At 38.8% G+C, this 14,843-nt stretch overlaps 1 long non-coding RNA gene across 1 annotated transcript; it reads right to left on the reverse strand.

The window, feature by feature from the left end:
• Positions 1-270: 270 nt before the first annotated feature.
• On the reverse strand, positions 271-4,989 carry LOC139613407 (uncharacterized). The gene is made up of 3 exons (XR_011686743.1): positions 4,464-4,989; positions 2,224-3,223; positions 271-1,007 (listed from the first exon to the last, which is right to left on the reverse strand). It is a non-coding gene; the product is annotated as an uncharacterized lncRNA (long non-coding RNA).
• Between the last annotated feature and the right edge of the window lie 9,854 nt (positions 4,990-14,843).

A 14,843-nucleotide genomic window follows, 5' to 3' on the forward strand; every position in this document is an offset into this window, starting at 1 on the left:
TGTACTGAAGCTAAAAATCTGACAATTTAACAAACATTATTAAGCTGCTCAGTTTTTTTTTTTTTTTTTTTTTTTTGTTGTTTGTTTTTTTTTAATTGGAAACACGTGACCAGGTACAGTATTTCAAAGTCACTTCTAAATGAGGCATACCAATAAAACCAACACCAATAACACCATCAAATGGTCACAAATAGGTTGTAATTAATAAGCAAGTAGAAATAAATATCTTGGTGAGTGATGTAACTTTATTACATTTAATTTATTATTTTTGCCTCATCCAATCTAATGTCAGAATCAAAAGGCGGTCATATTTCTCAGATCTTACAAAATAAGGGTATCATTTTGAAATTACTTCTTCCAAATGACGGTGAATGCTGAAGTTGTTTTCATTTATTTTTTATCCTGAAGGCAGCAGGAAACCAGTAATATAATATAATGCAATTTCACTGTTTACTTTGCACATTAAACACCCAGTGTGAGGCATTTTCTGTTATTTCTGCATTCGAATGCACCAACAACTTTGCAGCACAAAGGAATGTTGTTTCATGACATTTTAAGATATGCTCGCGTGTGCACATTTGATTAATAATTAGTAAGGAGGTCAAGTTAAGTAAGTTTAAGTTGGAGCAACTAGTTCAGAGAATAAGCACAAAAACAGTAGTGGAATGTAACACTTTTACTTAAGTAACATTTTCACCACAGGACTTTTACTTGTAGTAGAGTATTTTTATATTGCAGTATTCCTTCTTTTACTTGGGTAATCTGAATACTTCTACTGCTGACCACAGCCATGAGGATCCAAATAAATTGTTTTGGGAGTTTCACTCCTCCTCTGTGGTCATCACAGAACATGACCACAGTAGGTGTGCTGTTCAGGCTGCCGGCTGCAGGGGTCAGGTATTATCTATACACCTGTCACCCAGAGCCTGCCTGGGGATAGAAGTCTCATGCTGGTGAGTGCACACTCATTCCAAACGTCTTCTTTGGCTTCTACCTGCAAATATACCCTGTGACACAAAAAAAAAGACTACTCACAGTTTGCTGGTGTTGTTCATGTCATCACATATGCAAGCGTCATCCCAAACCATGCCATGTGCTATTTTGTGATGATTTGGCAAGATTTTCAGGGACATCTTGTGAATGAACTCACTGTTTTCACTGTCACTTGGCCAACAGCACTGTCTTAATGTATCATTTTGAAAATACAGCTTTTCCTATAGTTTTGCCAAAATGATTTATACAAACCAGATGCATTTTTCCTCCTATAATCTTAAATACTGTATCACATCCATGAATTAAAAAAGACCAAAAAAAAAAATTATACCTAGCTCTTGAGAGCTCCGTTTAATGAAAGAAAATCATACATAAAGTAATCAAAAAAGAAAAAAAAAAAACCAAGAATTTTCTGAGAAACACCAACTGCACCTTTTAAGAGACAGTTTGTGAGATCTTATTACTTCCTTTAGGGAAAATAGTAAAAAATGAGTCAGCTGGAGACAATAAGCGCCGCTGAGTTTTTTGTTTTCCCACATAAATGTCTTTTTATGCTTTGTGAATGAATATCTGGAGGGAATCCAACCACCATATCCTGGTAAAGTACACTATTTGCCTGCAATTATAACGTGAATATATAATGTGTATAATGAGTAACAGATATTAAATTCCGTTCTACCTGGTCATTATACTTTACATTTACAAAGAGGTATTTTTAGATGCTCAAAAATCATGATTTTGAAATTTTGACAAAAGAAAAATTTATGGTAAACATTTCATCTCTGTTGAAATGGTCTCGAAATTCTTGTTTTCTTTTTGTTATTTCCAGGAATATCACAAGTGTCATTTTCCCTGATGACACAAGTTGATTTAATGTAGCCGTGGTGATATTATTAATATTATTATTGTATATATGTTTTAATTCTCATTTTGGCTGAAGGGATATTTTGACCCAGTATGATTTCCGTCACTTATACTGTAGCAGTGTTTGGAGGATGACATCCCCCATCTCTCCCCACACTAATCCATTTACAGTGGCTTCACGTTGAGATGGTTTTGATACTCAAACTGTTTGCGGGCCACACTGGGACCTTGTGTACAGAAACTTAAATTGATTTGATTCCTAACTCCCTTATCTATAAATGTTTAGGAACAGAGTAGTTTTTTTATGATTTATTACTTCAAAGCCATAAAGTCTCTTGTTGACACAAAAGCAAAGAACTCACTTACTTCTTATCCAGCAGAGCCTATCTCTGAGGCCACCGTGGCTCGGCCCAGAGCTGCACTTCCTTATGTGCCTCAAAAAGGCATTTTGATTTTGTTGACAGAGGCGGTGGAAGGAAATAATGGAAAAGATAAAAACTCCAATTATGATTTTTTTTCTGGCTTCAGTATGACAGATTGTATGATAAATGACACATTTGGAAGTCAGTTGTTGTTGAAGATGTGGTGATTTCTTGAGCCGCAAATAGGTTGACTTGACCTTTTTTATTTTTTTCTGTGATGCAGTTGTTTGGTCCCTTGATGCAGTCACTGTTTTAGATGCAGGGAATGATATAAAGTGATGGCACAAAGAAGTACATCTCTAGATATTTTCTTTATCTTAATATTCTAAATGTTACATTATCTCACTCTGGTCTTTGTAGAATCTACATTTTACCATTGCAAGTTGATGCACAAAAACTGCCCTCTGCCCTGCTTTGGATCTGTGTACATTGTTCCTGCTGAGACCTAAAGACCAATGTAGCTAAGCTGGAATGGACTAACGCAGCTATTTGACCTTGGGTGGCTTATTTGCTCCAGTGAGACAGCCTAAATATTTACCTGTCATTGTTGATGATACTCCAGGCTTCAATGCCCTTAATGGTTTTGATGGAGAAGCAGGGCTTTGCAGCACCGGGGTGATGGAATTGCAAAATTAAGAGCAGTGAATTGGGCTATATCTTTAGGACACTGTGGGCTTAATTCTGTGTCTTATAATACAACTGCCTTAATCTGTAAAAGACTGGAGCAAGATAGAAGAGTAGCAGGGAATTGCAATGGAAAACAATGTGTCAACTGTCTGAGTTTAACCTTGGCAAGGTCTGCGTTGTGGACATGTAGTCTGGGGAAGTGCAGGTGTACAGGGAACTAACAAAACCCATGCCTAGTAGGTCATAATCATAAACCAACAACATATCAATACTAACATGGAGTTCTGATTGTTGCCACAGAGGTTCGCAGAGCTGATCTGAGGAGGTGTAAGGAAGGAAGAATGTCAGTATTGTACAGCTCTGCCAAAACTAAGACTATGTTCAATGAAAAAAAAATTTTTTTTAATTTTTCACTTTTTACAATATCACAATATTACAATATTACAATATTACAATTACAATATGTGCATGGCAGCTACAGCATGATTAAGGCCAGGGAAAGACTGTGGTTTTGGCAAACTTACCATGACTAAGGTATGATTATGGTTAGGCAAGTAAGACACTCGGGTAAGGTTATGAAAGGTTTGCCGTTATGGTTTGTAAAAGTACAAACAATAACCTCAACCCTAACCGCACATCTTTGTTGGTTACTACATGAAAGTCTGACACAATAGATTTCTTCGTAGGTCCAAAATGTTGAACCTGATCCAAAACAGACCTGGACAGACAAAACAGATATGGAAACATTTGTGGGGAACCTGCATGTCGGGTTGGGTTTTCCCACTGGGTTTCCTGAACAATCAAGTCAAATCATGTTTTTGCAAATGCAACATTCATAAAATAATCTTTAACAAACTGACGCCTGATCCAAAGAGGACCTGAACACAGCAAGACTGGACAAATACACACCCAAGAAAAACTGGACCCCAATAGAGAACACCAACACTCCAGCAGAATGTATGATAGTTAAAGGGGCTATTTGTAAGTTTTGCTATGGCTACATAGCCAACATTAGCACTACTTTGCTTACCAGTGTAGAAGAAATGTTGTCAGTTCAGCGTCAAACTTTATTCCTTAACTTGCCAAGTGCTGTCTCCAGTGGTTCAAAATGCCAATTTGTGTTTTCTTCTACTGAGGTTAGCTCGCTAACCAGCTAGCTCCAGCCCATCTTTCCCATAACTCTAGCCTCCAGTCTATCCTGAAGACATGGCGCTATTCAGGGGGCGTACTATAACCTCTTGTAATGATGGCTGAAGCTCCTGTCAAGCGACTATCACCACCACCCAATCCTGCCAAGAAACCACGCTCAGCGACAACTTACAAATAGCTCCATTAAAGGTCCTATGTCCACCTCATGCACCAACAATAAAACACTCTGCTGCATTGATAGACAGAAGACAATAACGCCTTTTAATCATATTACATTACACAAAGTAATTGATAACAAATTTACATGTGCTACTAATTTCCTTCACTTCTCGACTTACCTCCTGCAGTGGCACTAAACATTGGAAGTGGATGTTTTCCAATATGGATGTAATTCCCTGGGATACTCACCTGCCTGATCCAGCAGGTGTCCTGCAGGGAAAGCACTAGTCCGCAGGTCCCAGCTAGCATCCTCCTCCTCCTCCTCTTGTTCTTCCTCCGTGCTCAGCAGACTCTGAAGTCTGCTGCTTTGAGTCTCATAGCTTTGCACCAGAGGGATTGCTGATCCCCATTTCAGATAATGGCCCTCAATCTCTTATCATTTACAGCTGTCCACCAGTAAACAACAAAACAAAACAAAACAAAAAAAATGATAGAAATAGAAGAAAGGGGGGGAGGAAAGTTAAAGGGACAAAAACCTTTTACTCCCTCAGAGGTTTTACTCCCTCAGCGCCATTGTTGGCCTCCTTATGACGATAGCCATCAAAATCATAACTGTTTACACTGCTGTCACTCCCTTATCCTCACACCAGAAGTTTTCAATTTCAAGATTGATTTGTTTCAGGGGTGTTTATCTGCCCAACAAAGAAGAAAGCTTAGGCTTTTTTCATTAAACTTTTGATTGCTCTTCAAGCTAAGGCTGCTTCCTCAGGAAGGTAGTGAGACAGAAAGATGTGGACAAAACTGCCCCCTCCACCTTAGTCCTCATCCAGATGCACAGCACAACATGGACTATTCAGTGTACCATCTGGCTAATATAATAAGGTAAAATAATGCATTTTTAACCCTCCCTAATTGGCTAAGTCATTTCATTATTATAAATATTAGGTATCTGTAATGGGTAACACTAATTCCTTTGACTAGACTAAAGATTCCCGCCTTCAAATAAGCATGCTAATCTAATTAGAAAGCTAGCAGAGCTGAACGACTACATTTTCTCATACTTAGCATTGGAGGGCCGGGGCTTTGTGGAGCAGATGTGCTGTGAAATTAATTTCCTCTGGTGTAACCGGAGACGCTCCTCTCACCGTCTCTGTTATGAAATTTCCATTTCACAGATGATAACCTATTATCACTTTATTCAAGGGAAACGTGTTAATGGCCAGGAGGAAGATTGAATTATTCATATTTGCTCATTTCTATTCTGCAGCGCGGCCCTGCTCTTTTCATGCACTGAGAGAGGGCTAATGTAAACATGACCAGAATCCTTGTAAATTGGCTTGTAGAGGAGGCTGTTAGCATAGTGCCTGGGGACTGATGCTAGATGGGGATAACAGCTGATATCTGTAAAGTACAGGCTGTGCATGTGTGCGTCTGAGCGTATGTGTGTGCGCAAGAAAAAGGGAAAGATAGTGTGTGTGTGTGTGTGTGTGTGCGTCTGTGTGCGACATAGAGTGAGTGAACAAATGAGTGAGGGTGTGCACTTGTGAAAATGTGTGTCAACAGTGTAACAGGGATGCTAACAGCTGGTAATGGACGCTAATTGGGCCGGGAAGCAGTTAGCCACACTGCTAATGTGCGTCACATCGGCTGCTTGTGTACCCGAGGAATCTGGATTCAGGTGATCGAGATATCAGCTTCTATCTCAAACACGCGTCACATTTTCCAACTTCACAGCTTCTGTTGGCAGATGAAAGAACCTGAGGAAACACAATACTGTTGAAAAGTCACCTCTGTGCTCTTTAGATCTGTTCTGTGACGTTTTATTCAGGGAGAAATGTTTCCTACAGCGGCATCACAGGAAGGGGAAAAAAATACTTCTATTTATTTCCTCAGTTGGTGTTGGTTGGTGCAAAGTGCTTCAGTATGGCAGGACAGGAAGGAACTCATTCACGAATAATGAGGCGTCCCGTCCCAGTGACAAAACTGTTTTTCATTCACTAAACAGGTCTGACCCCCCATAGGATATGAGTGTTTTGTATGTTTGCATGTGTTGTAGAGCACACAGATAAGCCTAATGTGTATTTATCTGTTAATTTATTTCCGTTTCCTTGTATACAAAAGTAAAAACATATGGTTACGTTCTCTTTAATGATCAGTTCGTCATCCATTGGATTGTATGAGCTCAGAAACGTTCTCAGGAGGAGCAGCAGTCACCATGACTTCTTACACAGACATCACTTTTTTCCTACATACAGTGAGCAGTGTTTTACATCAAGAGACAGCAAACTTGCAACACCTTGTGACTTCCAGAAAACAACCTTTACAGCAATAATATGCAAATTTGATAAATGGATTTAAGTATAACTATAAATGCAGTTGTCTAAACCTCCAGCAAAGTCATTCATCACATTTTTAGCTATATTAAGATACTCAACATATATATTTTGTAAGAAAGAAAAATAACTTCTCTAACTATGTTTACAACACGGTCAAAGTCCACTTTGCTGTATGTCAAAGAAGGAATGATGGTGTCTGTCTGAGCAAAACATTTGGCGAAGCAATAAGACTGCCTCTTAGCCCAGACTATTTTATGAGAGAAATTAAGGGTAGAAAGAGACAAGAGCAGCATGTCTCCTCCCAGAGCTTGAATGGAGGTCTGTTCTTACTTTTACAGCCAATAATGAGATTATATTTGAGCTGAAATGTGGCCATCCTCTTTAGCCATGATAGGAATCATTATAGATGTCTCCCATTCAAATACATTTTTCCCATGGGAATCTGCTCTGAGCACATTTGCATTGCCTCTGGTTTACATAGTGCTTGTGGCATCATAAGTATTGATTATATATTTGTAACCTGGTAATCAATACAAACAAATTCAGATGTTCTTATGTTTTATTTGTGGGTTTTGTTATTATAATTTGCAATTAATTTTGATGGTCCTTGTGTAATAATTATACAAATACAAAATTGATTTATATTTTAATTTCATAGCTGGTGCATATTTAGCAAATGAAAAACTCAAGTTTTATTCCTGGATATAATTTTAACATTTGCACAGCATGAATGAAAATATGTATGACTTACAAAATAATTTTCATATATTCAGTGATCACTAGGTGGCAGTATAGTATACTATAATTGCATATATGCATATTCCTCTGTGGAAGGTCCACTCCAACTTCAGTTACATGTCTTTGATGTGGTTTGACCCTGAAATTTAATGGCCTTTCCCTGCACTGGAAAAAAAGATCAATAATATTGCCACTTCCATGCCCAAAGGTATAAAAAGATTATATGTAATTAATAAAAAATAAAGGTGTGCTTTGTGGCATTTTTTGGCTTTACCTTTGTTTTTGTAGAAATTTAATGAATACTTGAAAAATATTTTAACTGTTTTTTATTTTCTCTTCTTTCTTGCATGTCAGTATACAATATATTTTATGCTGTCCAGTCAAAACCATGTATCTGCTGAAAACAGAGCTGTGAACAGAGATATTCTGATTACAAGTGGAATAATGTATTCTGGTCGACTATGACAGGAATATGTTTCCCAATTCATTTTAAGATGAGAAAAAAAGAGAAAGACATCATAATGATGCACTGGCTCAGAGTGAATAAAATTAAAATGAGGGAGTCAGAAACTTGTCTAATAAAGTGACTCTCTGACCGCAATCTTTTTGGAGGACCTCTCTATTATACTGCTGCTTAACACAATCTATAGCAATCCAAATCCTTATCAATATCAATTTACTCATATCAATAAAGATCAGGCTCCCTCTGGATCAGTTCTCACTGGCATCTGTCTGACATTGCAGGCCCCTCATCATGCCCAGACAACTCCCCCCCCTCATCACACACACACGCGCATACACACACACACACACCAACACAGCAGCCCTTGACTTTGGCGTCAATAAGGCTGACCGTCTTTGTGAGAGTATCGACAGTTATCAAAAAATGCCCTTGATGTAATTTCATGCCTGTCGACACTCACAGGCCATATGCTAAGGACTATGGGGTGCCTGCGTGCCGTATAAGTGTAAGGCACAGCAGAGCTCGGGGGCCCAGGCTTTGGTCACTTTATAGGAGCCTTTAATGGCCCTCACTGCCAATGTTAGAGCCACAATAGCCAAGTACAGCAGAGTGTCCACTGGGGGCTACCATCAACCTCAGCTACAGAGCAGCCGGGGGAATCCCGCCCCTCCCGTGTGTGAAACTAACTTATCATGTTAAAGCGTCCGCAGTGTCACAGCATATGTTGAGCCTCTGTGTTTATGTCATAAGACTCTCATTTACATTTTCAGAGGTATTCACAAAAGCACAGTGAAACAGAGGGCAGTGAGTGACCAGTGAGTGCTCTGTTGAGGATTTTTTTTTTAATGTCTGTTTAGTTTCTTTCTTTCAAAGTGCCATTGAGGACGGAGCTGGTACAGCAGAAGTCTGATGATATAACAATAACAGGAGCATTCTGTAGCCACAAACAGATGGCAAAGGCCTGTGAGCTTTAACACTGCTGTTGCGATTAAAACATCTTGAATATGTGATGTGACCATCAATATTCAGTGTAGCTATGAAGTATGAAGTATTTACACTGATAAAGCCCAGATTTTAGAAAAACAAAAAAAGAACAAACCAACTAAAATTATTTTAACATATATTAGCTGCCATTAGACATATGATCAAGAATGTAAAAATAGACCAGTATTTCATCTAGTATTAAAATAATGAATATTCTAATCATATATATTATTACATAATTGAAACACTTAATCCTTATGCTGCATTTGTCATTGTCCATTGTGAACCACATATCTCCAAGTGTGGTGATTTTGAATTTTAAAGAAATAAATGTGGATTCATGGATTGAGAAACATTTGATGGTGTCCTGGTGGCCAATAGGTTAAGGTGGTATGCCCCCGGTCCCCTTGTTACATATCATTATCTATCATTGTTTCACCTCATGTCCTGCTGTTTATCTAAAAATGCCATGCAAATACATATAATACTATCAAAAACACATAGGATTATCAGAAAATCGCATTGACACAAAGCTAAAAATTGTGTTGTTTTTCTTAGTTTCTCCAAAGCTGACATTGAGGAGCTACATGGTTTTCACAGCACAGCAACATTGAACAAATAACATGACATTCCTGACCTGATTTGTGATTTGTGTTTAACTGAACTGAACTTTTTGCACAAGTTTATGCACTTCCTTCCCCATTAATCCTGATCCCAACTCCCTTTCGGGCACACTGTACATTTTTTATTTCTCTTTAATTAAAATGACATTGTGACACATGCTGCATGGAGGAATTTGAAAGTATTCACAGGGTCTATCAGTTCCAAAAGACATGATATCTTTACAGAGCACTTGGTAGCATTGCATTTACAACACAAACTAAATACTTTTGCAGTGATTTTTGTATGTTTGCACCCTTTTGTTACCTTGAATTGAATCAGCCCCCCCCTCCTTTTCTCTCTCTGCTTTGTTTTTCTGCTGCCGATGGTAGCTGAAGCGCCTTAGCTGTTTTGTAAGCATGTGCACATCCTGATCTCTCATAATATTAGTTAAAATCAATGTGCTGCTTTTTTAATTATTGCTCATGGTACAAAGCGGGGAAGGCTCATTTAAGGGGGGATCGATATGGGAGAGCGATTGGTAGACGGTGGAGCTGTACATCAGGCGGCTTGATGTGAAAATCATTGGGGCCTGTGCAGGCTGTGGCTCGCGCTGATCATCCTGGTTAGCCCCCCAGCTGGCTGCAGGGCCTGGGTAATGGGTGAACCCTTCGTGAACCAGCATCCTTAGCCTCCACAACACCCCTCAGAGCAGCACACAGTCTCATGCCGCCCCAGCCGCTACGCAGGGCAGGAATAACACATCATAAGCCCTATTACAAATAGAATCAAAAAAGTAAGGCAGAAAATTCAGCTGCATTTCTCATTCTCTTCTCTTCATCTCTCCCTTGATTACCTGTGCCTGGGATTATTCTCTTTTTATTTGGTCCTGTTCCCTCACTTGTGTTACTCTTTCCTTCATCCCTTGATACACCAGTGCATTGTTCCTCCATGTGCACTTCTATTATCTCTGCTATCTGTCCCCTGACTGTGACCGGGCCTGACTGGAGGCTCGCGCTACTCTGCTCTGTGGGCTTTAAAGAGGTTAATAACTTGGGCCTGCGGACATTATTTAAGGGTGGCCAGAGGAAATGTAACGCTCCCCTGTTTCTGTTGCTTTAGATCCACCTTTGACCCTGGAATCGTCCCTCCCTCCCCAGCCCACACGACAAACACATCCTTATATCCACCACATCCCACTTTCTTCACACTTACTCTCCTGCTTTCTTAGTTTTTTTCTGAGGGCCGATTCAGATCTCCTTCATCATGCAGTTTGGCCCCTCTGGCGCTAAACTGATACAAATGACGTTAATCTCGGAAAGTGTGAACGGCAGCGTTTCACAGCCTTTTACTGTTATTTGTCACCATTTCTGTCTCCAAAATGGCTCCATTTTGCACAGAGATAAAAAAAAAAGTTAAAAGCCCAAATAATTGTTTTCATCATTAGGTCACTAAGCATTTATAATGCAGTTTGTATATCAGCGTCCAGTGGATGATTTATACAGGCTCTTCAGCAACCAATGGGACACTGCTAGGGTATCAATCCCTATAAGCAATGATCCAATGTACAATCAGCATCAGGGAAAGCTGGGCTGTACATTCAGTGTTCCCAAACGGACAAAATGGGAAAAGAAAAGCTACTTTTCCTTATTTCTTTACCTCTAGGTATTTCAAATATTGTTACCAAGCAGCAGTGGGAAGTGAAACTATTTATGTAAGAACAGAAATGGAGGATGTATGATAAATATTCTTAGTTTCCTCATTACTTTCAACTGTCCTCATATGGAAAAAAAATTGAATTCATGTAGCACTATTGCTAAAAACAACACATTAGTAAGGCTTAAAATGCATTTTGACATCAGCTAAAGGCACTTCTGCAATCACCTAAATCAAATGCCCATATTTTGACAAGCTCCCAGTACATAATATGTCCAATTAGAATTTAATACTGGTTAGACACAGTGACCCTTCCCTCTATATCACATTCTGAAACACTAATGTAATGGTTGTTTCTCATTTGGAGGGTCTTTTTTAGATGATTGTTATATATCATCTGCATCATTCACATGCTTACATACACACACAGTGCTCACACACTCATTCACTCAGACTGAAGGGAGATGGTTACTGCAGGGCATCAGTTCAGTTCAGAGCAGTTCATTTACTAATTAAAATCTTAAAAAAAAGAGCAAAATTGACTAAGCACTAAATTCTTAATCACAAGTTTTGACCAGCAACTGACAATACAATCTATGGCTGGATATCAATCAGGCCTGTGCAAATTCCTTTTATGAACCAGCCTTTTTTGTCTGATCACCACGGTCATTTATTTTGCCTTTAATCCCCCCTCTTAGCACAATGTATTCAATCATTCAGATTGTATTGTGTGGCGGATGGCTCCCCTGCATCTCTTCTTCCCATGATGACAAAGCACATGAGATAAAAAAAAAGTTCACATCCGAGTGGATATCAGCAAATTACATGCAGGCTTAATTTTCTTTCCTTCCTCATCGATGTTGATGCCTGTCAATTTCAAAGCATCTGTGTGCCTTATTCTAATGAAAGAGGCGGAGGGCACAACACTTTTTCATTTGGCTGAAAATGTGCTGTTCAGCCAGATTTAAGATGAAATGATGCCTTTGGTTATGGACTGTGATTAATGTCAAGGACATCAGAGTTCATCTAAATATAGATGATCTGTATCTGCCTTCAGCGATGCAGAGTGGGCACCATGCAGAGATCACACACAGATAAATATCATCCCATTGCCAATAACAACATGGAAGCAGTAACAGAAAGTTGTAGTGTCTGGCTTCAGGACTGGCAAGAGGAACAAGATTAATACTGCTTTACAAAGGCGGAGAGCAGTATCTACACAAACCTGAGAAAACCGAGAAAAGTTTGGCTCTTATTCAAACTGTTTAACATACGTAAGTTGTAAAACCTTAATTCTCCCCTATTATTGTCATGGGCTTTATATGAAACCTAAAAAAATATTTAGGCTTGATACTGCACTCTATACTTGGACAATCTAAAGGGTGTGGGGCAAACAGAAAATCTGAATCTTGTTTGTCATCGCCTTTTTGTCCATTTGAACCAACAATAAATTAGTCTTCAAATAAATATATTTAAATGTGTGATTTAAAGACAATTTAACCACATTAAATCATGAAAATGCCTCTAGAGTCAGAGGCTGCAGAGATGTCGGTTACAACATTGCTAAGCTAGGCTAGGAAGCCTTTAGCAGGGCTAGTTCATCTAGTGTTACATTTTATTTTTCTACTTTATGAGTAGATGAAACTACCTACTTAGGTATAACAAACCACATGTCAGAGCACACATCAAAATAAACATTTCAATTACAAGAATCAGGAAAAAAAAAAATCTGTAGATTAGCTTTTACTTGAGTCACCTCCTCAGCTAGCCTGTAAGCTGCGGAGGTGCGGTCACTGCGGATTTTATATAGTAGAACACATGTCAGAAGCAGATTCTGCTCCTACTGTAACTGTAGTGTAGTCCTCAGAGCGGGTTCATTTCCTGTCTGTCATCCACAGGATGAATTCATATAGACCTGGTTCCAAGTCGTGTTTAATGAAGTTAACATCGCATATTTTAAGTACCAGCCACAAAATGTACTTAGAGAGTAACAGTACTCATTATGAAGAACTGCCCTCCTCACTATTATGTTCATAAATGATTTGATCATTAATATTAATGATATTTTTGCTAATTACTATTGATTATTAGGCTATTGAGAACTATTTTATTGTTGTGTTGGCAATATTGCTTCATATAATGGGGGTTCAGTCTATAACATGCTTCATGTTTTACGTACTGATAATTTGTGTCTAAAAACTTGATCTGAAAAGTAACTAGTATGTATGTTAAATAAACGTAATGAGCTGAGAGTCGGTGTAAGAAGTATAATATCACCTCAAGTGTAGTGGGGAAGTGTGAAGTGTCAGAAAATGCAACTAGTCAAGTACTTGAGTAGATGTACTTACTTCCCAGATGTGCTCTAAATCATATAGTGCTTCAGTATTTAACATGACATTTGCACCTGTCCTTGTCAGCTGGGTTCTGATAAAATGATGTGATTTATAGCATACACATTTTCTTAAATATCCTTAAAAACATGTAGTGAAAGCTTAAACAGGAAAGCATTAGAACAAACAGAGTGCAAGGTCCCAGCAATGATGTTTTTCATGATCTCTCTGAACAAACAGTGCATGTTGCCACTATATCATCCTGTAACTGCCTTTCCCCCTGCAGAAAACACAGTGAAAACCCCAGATCCACAGCTGCTTTCATCGTGATTGAGACAAGTTTCTCTTTGATGGGAGAATGTAAATGTGTCATTTATACCTGTCTTGTCTTTTATCATGATAAAGCAGTTCATACTCTAGGAAAAGGGAAAAGAGAAATGCAAGCAGTAGCTTCATTCATCGCCTGTCCTGTTTCATTCACACGCTTGTGATTCTCTATCATGCTCCTCTCAGCAGCCGTCAAGAGGCCAGCTAGCATTGAAACAAATCTCTCATATTCTGCTTTTTGATTTCATTCTTTCTCCCCTGTCGTCTCTCCTATTAGCTTATTCATTCTTCACATGTGACTGCCAGCCTGTTAAGGTCATATTAAACCAAAGCAATCCACTTTAAATGGTTATCTACGACGCGCATTAAAAAGCTCTTTGCTGCCCTTTAAATATTGTGATTGGGTTATAGGGGGGTCGCTGTTTCGGAGCGCTGATCGCTCTCCCAGGAGCCCGCTTCAGAATATAAATTGAGTAATATTATAAAGGCGGGCACTCCAGAAGGACTGGGTAATGAATAGGATTCATGATCTGAGGAGGAACAGGAGGTCATGCAATGAAGTGAAATACTCTAATAACTCCAATCCAAACCCACTCAGATGATGATACATTAACTGAGAGACCCTTGTATTCCTGTTTTTTTCTCTCCTGTGTCGCACTATATGAGCATTACATCTATTCCACAAGCACTTGCTGTGGACAGAAAAAAAGAAAAAAAAAAAAAAGAGAAAGCTGATCCGGGTGGTAATTGTTATTTAAAGTTCTCGTTTTGACTTTAATGTCAAGGCCACCTACAACGGTGGCAAAGGGTCAGATCAAATCTCTGCAAATCTTGTAATCTGCTGCAAAGAAATTAATAAAAAAAAAAAAAAAAAAGGAGCAGATTTGTATTGTATTACTCATGCAATTTCATGATCTTCCGCAACCGTCTCAAGAAATGTACCAGGCAGATCAGACAACAGATTACTCCCACTGAAGGCCTAAATACAAGATATTAAGATTTTAGGTGTAATCCCCCTGTGATTATGATTTTTTTTTTCTGCCAGGAATTACATCCATCATCTTACATAGTAAGCTGTGTCTCTTTGAGGTGGCGCATGGATAGTTTTGCATGTTATCCCTTAAGATCAAGACAAATCTGGTAGCTGCTATCATTGGCCTTATGCCTCTCTGAATCTGACCTATCTCGCTTGTAC

The sequence above is a fragment of the Trachinotus anak genome, unplaced genomic scaffold (genome assembly GCF_046630095.1).
Source record: "Trachinotus anak isolate AG129_WGS33_773 ecotype Australia unplaced genomic scaffold, CSIRO_AGI_Tana_v1 ptg000032l, whole genome shotgun sequence".
Taxonomy (NCBI): Eukaryota; Metazoa; Chordata; class Actinopteri; order Carangiformes; family Carangidae; genus Trachinotus; species Trachinotus anak.